Source organism: Scylla paramamosain, chromosome 8 (genome assembly GCF_035594125.1).
Source record: "Scylla paramamosain isolate STU-SP2022 chromosome 8, ASM3559412v1, whole genome shotgun sequence".
Taxonomy (NCBI): domain Eukaryota; kingdom Metazoa; phylum Arthropoda; class Malacostraca; order Decapoda; family Portunidae; genus Scylla; species Scylla paramamosain.
The window spans coordinates 8,945,485-8,959,728 of record NC_087158.1 but is presented as its reverse complement, the minus strand read 5'-3'; positions in this window follow the sequence as shown (position 1 = coordinate 8,959,728).

Below are 14,244 nucleotides of genomic sequence, written 5' to 3'. Positions count from 1 at the left end.
CCACGACGCACAGTGGATTTTCAGCGCCTGAATGCTTCGTGCCAGAGGGAGACACACCACACACCCGTCCCCTTTGACATGGTGTCATCGGTACCGCCACACACCTACAAAACCGTCGCCGACGCCTTCTGGGGGTTCCATCAAGTGGAGCTCGATGAAGAGAGCAGAAGGCTGACAACATTCATCACCCCCTGGGGCCGTTACCGCTACCGGAGGATCCCAATGGGACACTGCTCGGCGTCGGACGCATACACAAGGCGGTTCGATGAGGCCATAAGGGACATCCCACGGAAGTTCAAGCGTGTGGACGACACACTCTTATACGCAGCGAGTGTCGAGGAAGCATTCTGGCATGCGTATGACTTCCTGGAGACCTGTTCTCGCGCTGGTATCACACTGAAGCCAGAAAAGTTTGCCTTCTGTAGGAGGGAGGTCGACTTTGTAGGCTTCCGCCTAGACTGGCATAGCTACAAGCCTACGGAAGACCGCCTGTCTGCCATCAAAGCCTTTGCGATGCCGGATAAACCCACGATTAAGGACGTCAGGTCGTGGTTTGGACTGGTCAATCAGCTTGCCCCCTTCTTGGCCACCGCACCTCTGATGGAGCCCTTCAGAGAGTTACTGAAGAAACCTGCCGCCAAAACAGTATACTGGGATAGTCAGCTACAAGGTAAATTCAATGAGGCGCAGGAAGTGATTTGCAGGCTCGCTAAAGAGGGACTCGTGTACTACGACAAGTCACGCCCAACGGCAGTAGTTACAGACTGGAGTAGAGACGGTATTGGTTTTGTAGTGTTGCAGCAGCACTGTAGTTGTACATCTACAGAGACCCCGTTCTGTTGTAAAGGTGGGTGGAAACTAGCGCTGTGCGGCAGCCGTCACCTCACCGCGGCCGAGGCAGCATACGCAGCGGTAGAGGGCGAGGCGCTCGCGGTGGTGTGGTGCCTCCGCAAGGCCAGACTGTTCCTCCTTGGTTGCCCGAACCTCGTCATCGTGACCGACCACCGGCCGCTGGTTGGCCTCTTCAAGGACAGGGCGTTGGGGGACGTCACCAACCCGCGCCTCTTCCGCCTCAAAGAAAAAACTCTTCAGTTTCACTTCACAATCAAGTATCTGCCTGGCAAGTCGAACTCGGCGGCGGATGCACTCTCCCGCTTTCCGAGCCTAAAAACACGGCCTGATGGGGATGACGGGGAGGACGAAGAGGAAGTGATGGCGGCTGTGTGCGCCGCCACGCTCGCTGCTTTGAGCCGCGGCGACTGCATCACGCTCGATTTGAACGATGTGAGAGAAGCAGCTGAAGACGACCCTGTGTACCAGAGGCTGCTAGTAAAGGTACAGGCCAACGACTGGTGCACACACAAGACGCAGGAGGCCCCTCACATGCGTCCATACTTCAAGGTGCGAGACCGTCTAGCAGTAACAGAGGACATAATCACATACTCCTTCGAGCAGGGTAGTGTTCGTTTGGTCGTGCCGGAGCCCCTGCGATACAAGGTAGCTGCACACCTACATGCCGGGCACCAAGGACTAGACTCAATGTTGAGGCGGGCCAGACAGTCTGTGTACTGGCCAGGCATGGAAGGTGACCTACAATCTCACCGGGCAAGTTGTCCTGACTGCGAGCTTCACTCTCCTTCCCTACCCCCGGAGTCAATGGTCCTCACACCTCCCCCAGAATACCCGTTCCAGGCTGTGGTAGCGGATTTTTTCCAGCTCGATGGTCACACATACATGGCGTATGCTGACCGATTAACTGGCTGGTTAGAGGTGTTCCACTTCCCTAACGACGCCTCATCCAGCAAGGTCATCACCCACTTACGCAGGCTATTCAGGAGATGGGGAGCCCCGGAGACCTTATCCACAGATGGAGGCACAAACTTCACTAGCGATGAAGTTACAGAATTCCTGCGTGATTGGGGCGTAGCAGCAAGAGTATCGTCCGCCCAGTACCCTCAGTCTAACGGCAGGGCCGAGGCAGCAGTGAAGGTGGCGAAACGCGCACTCAGGGGTAACACGGGCGCAGGAGGCAGCTTAGACTGTGACAGGGCGGCACAAGCAATGCTACAGTACCTCAACACACCACTGCGGGGCGTCGATAAATCCCCTGCGCAACTAGCTACTGGTCGACAGTTGCGTGATGGTATTCCTGTTGCCCGCCAACATTACAAGATGGGACAGCATTGGCGAAACACCCTCCGAGACCGCGAAGTATACATGGCCCAGTCACAAGCCCTCCTCCCAGCAGCCCGTGGTGAAACAGAGGCAGTTACCGACACTTCAGGCAGGCGACGCGGTGCTTGTGCAGGACCCAGCAACAGGGATGTGGAACAGGTCTGGTGCAGTCTTGGAAGCCAGGCCTTACAGGAAGTACGCTATCAGGCTGTCAGGCAGTGGCAGGGTGTCGATACGCAACCGCCGGCACCTCAAAATCAGCACGACGTCCACGCCGAGCACAGGAGCGGACACCACCACACCACCTCTGGCGAGACCCGCGCGACAGCGCAAGCAACCTGCCTGGATGACAGACTATGTCCAATAATACACACACACACACACACACACACACACACACACACACACACACACACATATACAAGCACATCAGTGATACACTTCTATACGCACAGACCCACACCCTAGCATACACGTCAGTGTAACTTGCACACACACGCACGCACTTACATGACTGTAGTATGTTAATGGAAAACAGTATTATTTGGATTAGTGAATGTACGAGTTGATTTTATTTTCTTATATCTCCATGCCATGTTTTCGTTTATGTAGTTAGTTTCATGTTACATGCCTGTAACATTCACTTGCGGGGGAGATGTTAGATAAATTAGTACTATATGTGGCAACTATGCATTGCAACACCGCTTAGCTTCCGGTGCCCGTGCGGGCTACTGAGTGACTTGGTTGGGGCAGTTGCCGTCTAGCTATCACACGAGTAGGATGTACTGTTCCTCAATATACTCAATCAAGGACTGCTGGTGTTTCCCTGAACCTCTCACACTCACCCCTTTTCTGTCCACCTCTCTAACGCAAGAATTAACCAGTATTCTCAATCATTCATCCCTTTCTGTGGTAAACTCTGGAACTCCCTGCCTGCTTCTGTATTTCCACCTTCCTATGACTTGAATTCCTTCAAGAGGGAGGTTTCAAGACACTTATCCATCAATTTTTGACCACTGCTTTGAGCCTTTAAGGGACTGGCATTTTAGTGGGCATTTTTTTTTTATTAGATTTTTTGTTGCCCTTGGCCAGTGTCACTCCTACATAAAAAAAGAAAAAAAATATATAAACATCTTAATCTCTTCCTTACGATGATGGATATTATTTTCCTTTAGCACAGAAGTATATCGATGTATCATCATATTTTTAACATAACTCTCAGTCACGTATGAATCGTGAATATCACTGGTGTTTCTTGTTGGGAGGGGTAGGACACACAACAATTATTATAGGAATCTGTGGTGTCTCCAAGTCTAGCAGTCACCACCCAGCCACCACCATACGAACAGATCTTTTAAGGTGCATTCTCGTCACTCTACCAGTTTCCTGTAGTTAAAATCTTTAAGTTAAGAAAAACTTAGAAACTGGGAACAATTGGATATCTCGAGGAAATTCCTGTCTAAATTATGAAACACAACCAGCTGCTGGCTTGGAACACCACCGACCTTACTCATCCTTTCGTGGTCCACATTAACTCCCAACTATGTGGTCTACAGCAATCACCTATTTCTAATTATATTTAGTGATGCTTTCTGTGATTATGTGTTAGCCGGAAGGCAACAGGGTGAGTGAAATAGTCAGATAGTTTCCATACCTTAAATTACTATTATTATATATTTTTGGAGCCCCAGGAACAAAGACTGTTCCTTGAGATCACTGAAGGTTCGAGAAACTTGAATCAGATGTTTCGTATGGCTAGGTGAGCAACGTCCCCGTGGCAATCCCGCCAATTCACTGATGTGAAATTAGGACTTTTCAATGTCCTGGAGCCAGAGCTGAGACCTTTGACCATGATAGAAGATTAAATCAGGTGCTAGAGTGGGACATAACAGAACACATTAAAGGCATAAGTAGACAGGAGGAGACAGTAGGGACCTGCGGAAACGATAATTACCCCCAGTGAGGTATAAAATAGCTTTGACCTTACTGAACGTCACCTTTTGTCCCACAACACAAGGGGGCAGTGACAGCCTGCCTTCAAAAGAAAACTCTCTTCCTCCACACAAAACTACAAGCACCTAATTATGCACACACCCTTCACTCAAAATTCAAAATTATCATAGTGAATCCTACACCAGCCTCGGAGTCCCCATCTGGTGAGGGGACCACAAATGTTCCCAGTTCGGACTGCTCCTGGTATAGACCCTAAGTATCTTGACACACACCGCTAATCTTTTTCTTCATTAACTTCTGCAACACTCGCGGTCTTAGATCTAATTTTCAATGTGTAGAAAACCTCTTCTCTACTAAAGTTCATCTTTTTCTTACTGAAACACAGGTGTCTAAAGCAACTGACAGTGGCCCCTTTTCTGTTCCCTACTACTTTCTCTATCCTCATTTGCAATCCAAAGCTGGATGTTGTGTCTTTGTGCACAACGACTTAACCTGCTCTTGTGCCCATGCACTTGAATCTTTTGAGTTTTCCACCATCTGGCTACGACTACAGAGTCACTCTCAAACTAGATTTATCTGTGCTGCATACCTGTCACCAGATTCCTTTGACTATAAGAAATTCTTTGACTACTTAACTTCCAAAGTGGAACACATTCTGACTCTTTCCTTTTGTGGAGATCTCTATTCTTCGAGACTCCAATGTTTACCACCTGCTTTGACTTTCCTCTCCCTTCACTAACCATCCTGGTGAACTGGCATTTAAATTTGCTATCTTCCATGACCTAGAGCAATTGATTGTATTCCTGACTGGCAGATACGCCCAACATTCTTGACCTTTTCTTAACCTCTAATCTTTATGCTTATGCTGTCATAAGCATAAGTCATCTTCTCAGTTGGGCTCCTCTGATCACAGTCTCATATCTGCATCTTGTCCTATAGCCCCAATCCCTCCTCAGGATCCCCGTAAGCGGAGGTGCCTCTGGCGTTTTGCCACTGCAATTTGAGGAGACCTGAGGAGTCATTTTGTTGATTTTCCTTGGAATGACTACTGCTTTCATGTCAGAGATCCATCTCTATGTGCCGAGCACATAACAGAGGTGTCTGGTGTGGAGCTGTACATTTCTCAGTCTTTTGCTCGACCTAAACCTTCCAAACCTTGGTTTAATACAGCTTGCTATACATGATAGAAAGATGGCCCACAAAAGGTGCTTGAGCCTTCCATCACCAGAATCTCATGCACTTTATATTTCTGTCCAGAACCATGCTATATCTGTTCTCCAACTAGCCAAAAACATTAATAGAAAGTGTTAAAATCTTTCAAGATCTAACTCCCTTTGTGACTTCTGGCACCTAGCCAAAAATATCTGCAATAACTTTACTTCTTCTTTCTCTCCTTTATTTCAACCAGATGGCACCACTGTTGTCACATCTATCTCTAAAGCTGAACTCTCCGCTCAAACCTTTGCTAAAAATTCTACCTTCAGGGTTTGTTCCTTTCTCTCCTCCACCCTCTGGCTACTTCCTGTTACCTATTGAAATTCTTCACAATGATGTTTTCTATATCCTCGCTGTCCTAAACCGTCGGAAGGCTTATGGACCTGATGGGTCCCTCTTATTGTTCTCCAAAACTGCGCCTCCGTGGTTGTACCTTGCCTAATCAAACTCTGTCTATCAACATCTACCTTTCCTTCTTGCTGGAAGTTTGCTTACATTCATTCATTCAGCCTGTTCCTAAAAAGGGTGACTGTTCTAATCCTTCAAACAACGTCATATTGCTTTAATTTCCTGCCTATCTAAAGTTTTTGAATCTATCCTCAACAGGAAGATTCCTAAACATCTATCACTTCACAACCTTCTATCTGATCGCCAGTATGGGTTCCTTCAAAGCTGCTCTACTGTGATCTGGCTTTCCTTACTGAGTCTTGGTCATCCTCTCTTCGAGATTTTGGTGAAACTTTTGCTGTTGCCTTAGGTATATCAAAAGCTTTTTATAGAGATTGGGACAATCTGATAGAGATTGGAACAATCTGATAGAGATTGGGAAATCAAAGCTTTGATTTCTAAATTTTCCTCTTACAGCTTCTATCCTTCTCTCTGTAGCTTCATCTGAAGTTTCCTTTCTGACTATTCTATTGCTGCTGTAATGGATGGTCATTTCTTCTCCTAAATCTATTAACAGTGGTGTTCCTCAGGGTTCTGTCCTGTCATCCACTCTCTTTTTATTATTCATCAATGGTCTAAACAAAATTTCTTGTCCTATCTACTCCTATGTTGATGATACCACCCTCCAGTTTTCCACGTTTTAATAGGCGTTGAACCCTTCAAGAAGTAAACAGTTTATGCAGGGAAGCCACAGAACGCCTGACTTCTGATCTCTCTAAAATTTCAGATTGGGGCAGTGCAAACTTAGTATTGTTCAGTGCCTCAAAAACTATTCCTCCATCTATCAACTCGACACATCCTTCCAGACACCTATTCCCTCTTCAGTGACACTCAAGTATCCGCCTCTTCTACACTGAACATCATCGGTCTATCCTTTACTTATAATCTAAACTGGAAACTTCACATCTCATCTCTGGCTAACACAGCTTCTATGAAGTTAGGTGTTCTGAGACGTCTCCACCAGTTTTTCTCACCCTTCCAGCTACTAACTCTGTACAGTGTCCTTATCCGTCCATTTATGGAGTATGCTTCACATATCTGGGGGGTTCCACTCATACCACTCTTCTAGGCAGGATGGACTCAAAAGCTTTTCATCTTATCAACTCCTCTATCTGACTGTCTTCAGCCTCCTTCTCACTGCCAAATTGTTGCATCTCTTGCTATCTTCTACCGCTATTTGCATGGCAACTGCTCCTTTGATCTTGCTAACTGTATGCCTTCCTTCCTCCCGTAGCCTCATTGCACAAGACTATCTTCTTTCTCACCCCTGTTCTATTCACCTCTCTAATGCAAGAGTTAATCAGTATTCTCAATCATTTATTCCTTTACCTGGTAAACTCTGGAACTCCCTGCCTGTTTCTGTATTTCCACCTTCCTATGACTTGGACTCCTTCAAGAGGGAGGTTTCAAGACACTCATCCTTCAGTTTTTGACTGGTGCTTTGGAGCCTATTCAGGGACCGGCATGTCAGTGGGCTTTTTTTTTTTTTTTTTTTCTTAATTGAATTTTTGTTGTCCTTGGCTGGTGTCTCTCGTACATAAAAAAAAAAAAATAATAATAGAAAGCTACTGTTCTTCTGAGGCTGTTATTGTGTAAATAGAACCAAGAATTATCACAGAATGAAGGCTAGGGAGGAGTGAACCAAAGCACATATGACAATATAAGCAGGTCAATTAGTAAGGCATTAAAAAGGGACCTTAAGAATCACTTCCTAAGCTTCGGTTCCCCGTTTTATAAAAGACATCTGGCGAGAGATGGTGTAAACAGGAACCTGATAGGCAGAGGAAACGTGTCTTACCACCTCAGACAGTTCATAAACGAAACAAATGGGGATGAGGTCTTGAGTGCATTTAGGACGAATTATTAAACTAAACACCAATCTGAATTGAAATATGAACACCCACTGAGTTAAGTTGAACCAGGGGCACAAGGCAAAAAAAAAAAAAAAAAAAAAACTACAAACAACAGGTGGGATAACAGGCAGCTACTCAAATCACCAGCAAATAAGAACAATTTAAAATTGAATCCACAAATGTCTACCAAAATTTTAAGGAAACCCATGGCAATAAAGCATGGTTGGTTAGCAAGAACTATTAAAGAAAGTAATGAGGTAATAGGCAGTGACCAATTAACTCTAGGTAAATTAAAGAGGATAGTAGAATCTCTAAGGGAAAAATGGAGTAGCTATCAGACTACTTTCAACCAGTTAGAAGCTACACTGTAAACTTAGGAAGATTCTGAAGGCTATGAACAAATTATATCAGACTATAAACAACAAGAAATAAATAATAGTGAACAGTTAACTAAATCTGAAGATCAAATAGAACTAATGAGAAGTAACTTAATCAACAACACCTCTCCTACTTCCACAATCGAGGCCAAACTTACATAATTCATCAGAGTTTTCAGGAAATATACCTAAGTGGCCTTCATTCTAAGATAAGTATAAAGAATTAATCCATCAAAGAAAAGATATTGCAAAGATAAATAAATTTTCCTATCTGTTAAGCCAACTAAAGGGTACTGCCTACTTAATTTCTGAATTAACTGTTACTGAACAAAATTATGACATTGCTATCAAGCTGTTCATAGGGAATTATGATGATAAGGACCAAACTGGTCTATAAACATTTAAATTTAACATTCTCTAATCATAATTACAAGGATTAAAAACTTTTCAGGATGTCTCAATAGCATATGAGAATCCCTAAAATCGAATAATAACATTGAGGAAGTAGCCTGGCTCATAAATATCATTATACAAAGAAAATTAAATAAGAAAGCACTAGAAAAATGTATTTAAATTATCAAAAGAGCCACTACACCTTTAAGGAAAAAGATGAGTCATTGCTGGAAATTTGTAAGAGCATGAGTAATGATGAGACATCTAAACCAAGTAAACCGTATTCTAATAACAAAACTTACCATTGTTACAACAACACTTCCCAGCCCCTTCACAAAGCTGCCACACCTGAACTGGTTTCCCCTTAGTCACCTCCTAAGTGATTGGGTGCAGTTCTTGATTTGGGTTACAAGGTCCACTTTTGACTCATGCACCCTTCTTAACAACGGTCATAAAGACAGGTCACACTAATGAGGTTGCCAGTAAATTTTATCCACCTACAGACAAGGGAAATACTACAACAATTAACTCCCACAAATATTAAACGATTGACAACCATGTTTAGTGAGAAACAATTATAACAAGTTAAAACACATATATGGTCGAGGTATAAAATCTCACTGGACAATCGCCTTCAGTACCCAATCCTCCCACTATCCAACACTGTGTTGCTGAGTAGTGTTGTTTACTATCTCCTGGATAGCAGGTCTTGTCAGGGCTTGAGGAGGGAGTAAAGTTCACTACACAGCTATTCACTTAAGTCCTTTGTGGCTGAGCAGCCTCAGCCAACATTAGCATTTAACACAACAAGAAAAACTACTACAGGCAAGTGCCCACTAACACACCGGAGTTTTTTTTTTTTTTTTTTTTTTTTTTTTTGTAGGAGACACTGACCAAAGGCAAAAAAAAAAAAAAAAAAAAAAAGCCCACTGAGATGCCAATCCCAGAAAAGGGTACAAAGTGGTAGTCAGAAATTGGAGGATAAGTGTCTTGAAACCTCCCTCTGGAAGGAATTCAAGTCATAGGAAGGTGGAAATACAGAAGCAGGCAGGGAGTTCCAGAGATTACCAGAGAAAGGGATGAATGATTGAGAATACTGGTTAACTCCTGCATTAGAGAGGTAGACAGAATAGGGGTGAGAGAAAGAAGAAAGTCTTGTGCATTAGGGCCGCGGGAGGAGGGGAAACATGCAGTTAGCAAGATCAGAAGAGCAGTTAGCATGAAAATAGTGGTAGAAGACAGCTAAAGATGCAAAATTGCGGCGATAAGAGAGAGGCTGAAGACAGTCAGTTAGAGGAGAGGAGTTGATGAGACGAAAAGCTTTTGATTCTACCCTGTCTAGAAGAGCGGTATGAGTGGAACCCCTCCCCAGACATGTGAAGCATACTTCATACATGGACGGATAAGGCCCTTGTACAGAGTTAGCAGCTGGGGGGTGAGAAAAACTGGCGTCTAACTTCATAGAAGCTGCTTTAACTAGAGATGAGTTGTGAAGTTTCCATTTTAGATTATAAGTAAAGGACAGACCGAGAATAATCAGTGTAGAAGAGGGGGACAGTTGAGTGTCATTGAAGAAGAGGGGATAGTTGTCTGGAAGGTTGTGTCAAGTTGATAGATGGAGGAATTAAGTTTTTGAGGCATTGAACAATACCAAGTTTGCTTTGCCCCAATCAGAAATTTTAGAAAGATCAGAAGTCAAGCGTTCTGTGGCTTCCCTGCGTGAAATGTTTACCTCCTGAAGGGTTGGACGTCTATGAAAAGTCAAGGAAAAATGCAGGGTGGTATCATCAGCGTAGGAGTGGATGAGAGAGAGGCTGAAGACAGTCAGTTAGAGGAGAGGAGTTGATGAGACGAAAAGCTTTTGATTCTACCCTGTCTAGAAGAGCGGTATGAGTGGAACCCCTCCCCAGACATGTGAAGCATACTTCATACATGGACGGATAAGGCCCTTGTACAGAGTTAGCAGCTGGGGGGTGAGAAAAACTGGCGTCTAACTTCATAGAAGCTGCTTTAACTAGAGATGAGTTGTGAAGTTTCCATTTTAGATTATAAGTAAAGGACAGACCGAGAATAATCAGTGTAGAAAAGGGGGACAGTTGAGTGTCATTGAAGAAGAGGGGATAGTTGTCTGGAAGGTTGTGTCGAGTTGATAGATGGAGGAATTAAGTTTTTGAGGCATTGAACAATACCAAGTTTGCTTTGCCCCAATCAGAAATTTTAGAAAGATCAGAAGTCAAGCGTTCTGTGGCTTCCCTGCGTGAAATGTTTACCTCCTGAAGGGTTGGACGTCTATGAAAAGTCAAGGAAAAATGCAGGGTGGTATCATCAGCGTAGGAGTGGGTAGGACAAGAAGTTTGGTTTAGAAGATCATTAATGAATAATAAGAAGAGAGTGGGTGACAGGACAGAACCCTGAGGAACACCACTGTTAATAGATTTAGGAGAAGAACAGTGACCGTCTACCACGGCAGCAATAGAACGGTCAGAAAGGAAACTTGAGATGAAGTTACAGAGAGAAGGAGAGAAGCTGTAGAAGGGTAGTTTGGAAATCAAAGCTTTGTGCCAGACTCTACCGAAAGCTTTTGATATGTCCAAGGCAACAGCAAAAGTTTCACCAAAATCTCTAAAAGAGGATGACCAAGACTCAGTAAGGAAGGCCAGAAGATCACCAGTAGAGCGGCCTTGACGGAATCCATACTGGCGATCAGAAAGAAGGTTGTGAAGTGATAGATGTTTAAGAATCTTCCTGTTGAGGATAGATTCAAAAACTTTAGATAGGCAGGAAATTAAAGCAATAGGACGGTAGTTTAACGGGTTAGAACGGTTACCTTTTTTAGGAACAGGTTGAATGTAGGCAAACTTCCAGCTAGAAGAAAAGGTAGATGTTAACAGACAGAGCTGAAAGAGTTTGACTAGGCAAGGTGCAAGCACGGAGGCACAGTTTCGGAGAACAATAGGAGGGACCCCATCAGGTCTATAAGCCTTTCGAGGGTTTAGGCCAGCGAGGGCATGGAAAACATCATTGCGAAGAATTTTAATACGTGGCATGAAGTAGTCAGACGGTGGAGGAGAGGGAGGAAAAAGCCCAGAATCATCCAAGGTACAGTTTTTAGCAAAGGTTTGAGTGAAGAGTTCAGCTTTAGAAATAGATGTGATAGCAGTGGTGCCATCTGGTTGAAACAGAGGAGGGAGGGAAGAAGAAGCAAAGTTATTGGAGATATTTTTGGGTAGATGCCAGAAGTCACGAGGGGAGTTAGATCTTGAAAGGTTTTGACACTTTCTGTTAATGAAGTAGTTTTTGGCTAGTTGGAGAACAGAGCTGGCATGGTTCCGGGCAGAAATATAAAGTGCATGTATAGCACGAGAACAAGCTGTGTTAAACCAAGGTTTAGAAGGTTTAGGACGAGAAAATGAGTGAGTAATGTACGCCTCCATGCCAGACAGTATCACTGTTATGCGCTCAGCACACAAAGACGGGTCTCTGACACGGAAGCAGTGGTCATTCCAAGGAAAATCAGCAAAATACCTCCTCAGGTTCCCCCAACCAGCAGAGGCAAAACACCAGAGGCACCTTCGCTTAGGGGGATCCTGAGGAGGGATTGGAGCGATAGGACAAGATACAGATATGAGATTGTGATCGGAGGAGCCCAACGGAGAAGAAAGGGTGACAGCATAGCAGAAGGATTAGAGGTCAGGAAAAAGTCAAGAAAGTTGGGCGTATCTCCAAGACGGTCAGGAATACGAGTAGGGTGTTGCACCAATTGCTCTAGGTCGTGGAGGATAGCAAAGTTGAAGGCTAGTTCACCAGGATGGTCAGTGAAGGGAGAGGAAAGCCAAAGCTGGTGATGAACATTGAAGTCTCCAAGAATGGAGATCTCTGCAAAAGGGAAGAGGGTCAGAATGTGCTCTGGTAAACTCTGGAACTCCCTGCCTGCTTCTGTATTTCCACCTTCCTACGACTTGAATTCCTTCAAGAGGGAGGTTTCAAGACACTTATCCACCAATTTTTGACCACTGCTTTGACCCTTTTATGGGACTGGCATTTCAGTGGGCATTTTTTTTATTAGATTTTTGTTGCCATTGGCCAGTATCCTTCCTACATAAAAAAAACAAAAAACACACACCCTTCACTCAAAAATTTTAAAATCATAATGGCGACTCCTACACCAGCCTCGGAGTCCCAATCTGGGGAGGGGACCATAAATGTCCCCAGGTCGGACTGCATTTCTGTCGACGACCCTAAGTGTCTTGACACCCCCCTCAACTTTTTCTTCATTAACTTCTGTAACATTTGCGGTCTAAGATCTAATTTTCAATCTGTAGAACACCACCTCTCCTCTTCTAAACCTCATCTTCTTTTCCTCACTGAAACTCAGGTGTCTGAGGCAACTGACAGTAGCCACTTTTCTGTTCCCTTCTACTTTCTCTATCCTCATTTTCGATCCAAAGCTGGATGCTGCGTTTATGTCCGCAGTGACTTAACCTGCTCTTGTGCCCACGCTCTTGAATCTTCCGAGTTTTCCACCATCTGGCTACGACTACAGAGTCACTCTCAAACTGAATTTATCTGTGCTGTATACCTCTCACCTAACTCCTCTGACTATAAGAAATTCTTTGACTACTTAACTTCCAAAGTGGAGCACATTCTGACTCTCTTCCCTTTTGCAGAGATCTCCACTCTTGGAGACTTCAATGTTCACCACCAGCTTTGGCTTTCCTCTCCCTTCACTGACCATCCTGGTGAACTAACCTACAACTTTGCTATCCTCCACGACCTAGAGCAATTGGTGCAACACCCTACTCGTATTCCTGACCGTCTTGGAGATACGCCCAACTTTCTTGACTTTTTTCCTGACCTCTAATCCTTCTGCTATGCTGTCAGAACTTTTATAGGAAACTTTTATAGGAAAGAAAGAAAATAGATTAAATGAGGTACTCACATTTCCTGAGGGCAAGGAAGTTAATCACTAGCAAACAAACACTGTTAGCCGCGGATTGCAGACAATATATTTATCAAGACGACGTTTAAAGTCTCTACGGTGTTACAGTCTATCACATCTTGAGGAAGCCCATTCCATAGATTTACTACTTGATGGAAAAAATAGTTTTTCGATTCGTGAGAGTTGAAGGATTTCCTAACAATTTTGCAGCCATTTCCTCGCGTGTAATTTGAAGAGTCTATCGTGAAATATTTACTGCAGTTCATGTTATCAATGCCTTTGATGATTTTAAACACCTGTATTAAGTCGCCTCTTAGTCTTCTTTGTGTTAGTGGGAAAAGATTAAATTCTTTAAGACGCTCTTCGTATGATTTGTTTCTTAAGCTTGGTATCATTTTTGTTACTGAACACTGAACTCTTTCTAATTTATCAATGTCTTTCTGGTAGTAGGGGTACCATGCATGGGATGTCGCTGAGGTTTTCTAGTGTAAATACTGAGGCAAAGAAAGTGTTTAGAATGTTACTAATTTGGTCCTCATTATTAGTGTAATCTCCATTTACGTCAATTATGGGTCCAATAGTTGAAGTAATCACTCTCTTTTGCCTAATAAAGCTATAAAATTCCTTCGGGTTCGTTTTAGTCTAGTTCGCAAAATGTAACTTGGTGGACCTTTTGCTATGTTTAATTAACCTCTTTGCTTTACGTCTTACTTCAACGAATTTCGTGTGTTCTTCGTCATTACTGAAGGATTTTAATCTGTTATGTGCATCCCTCTAGGCGCGCAAGCATTCAGCTATTTGTGTGTCCCACCACTTAGGCTTAACGTTTTTAGTAGGACGACGATTTTTCATGGGTACGCATTCTTGCACTGCTTTTAAGTATCTGTTCATG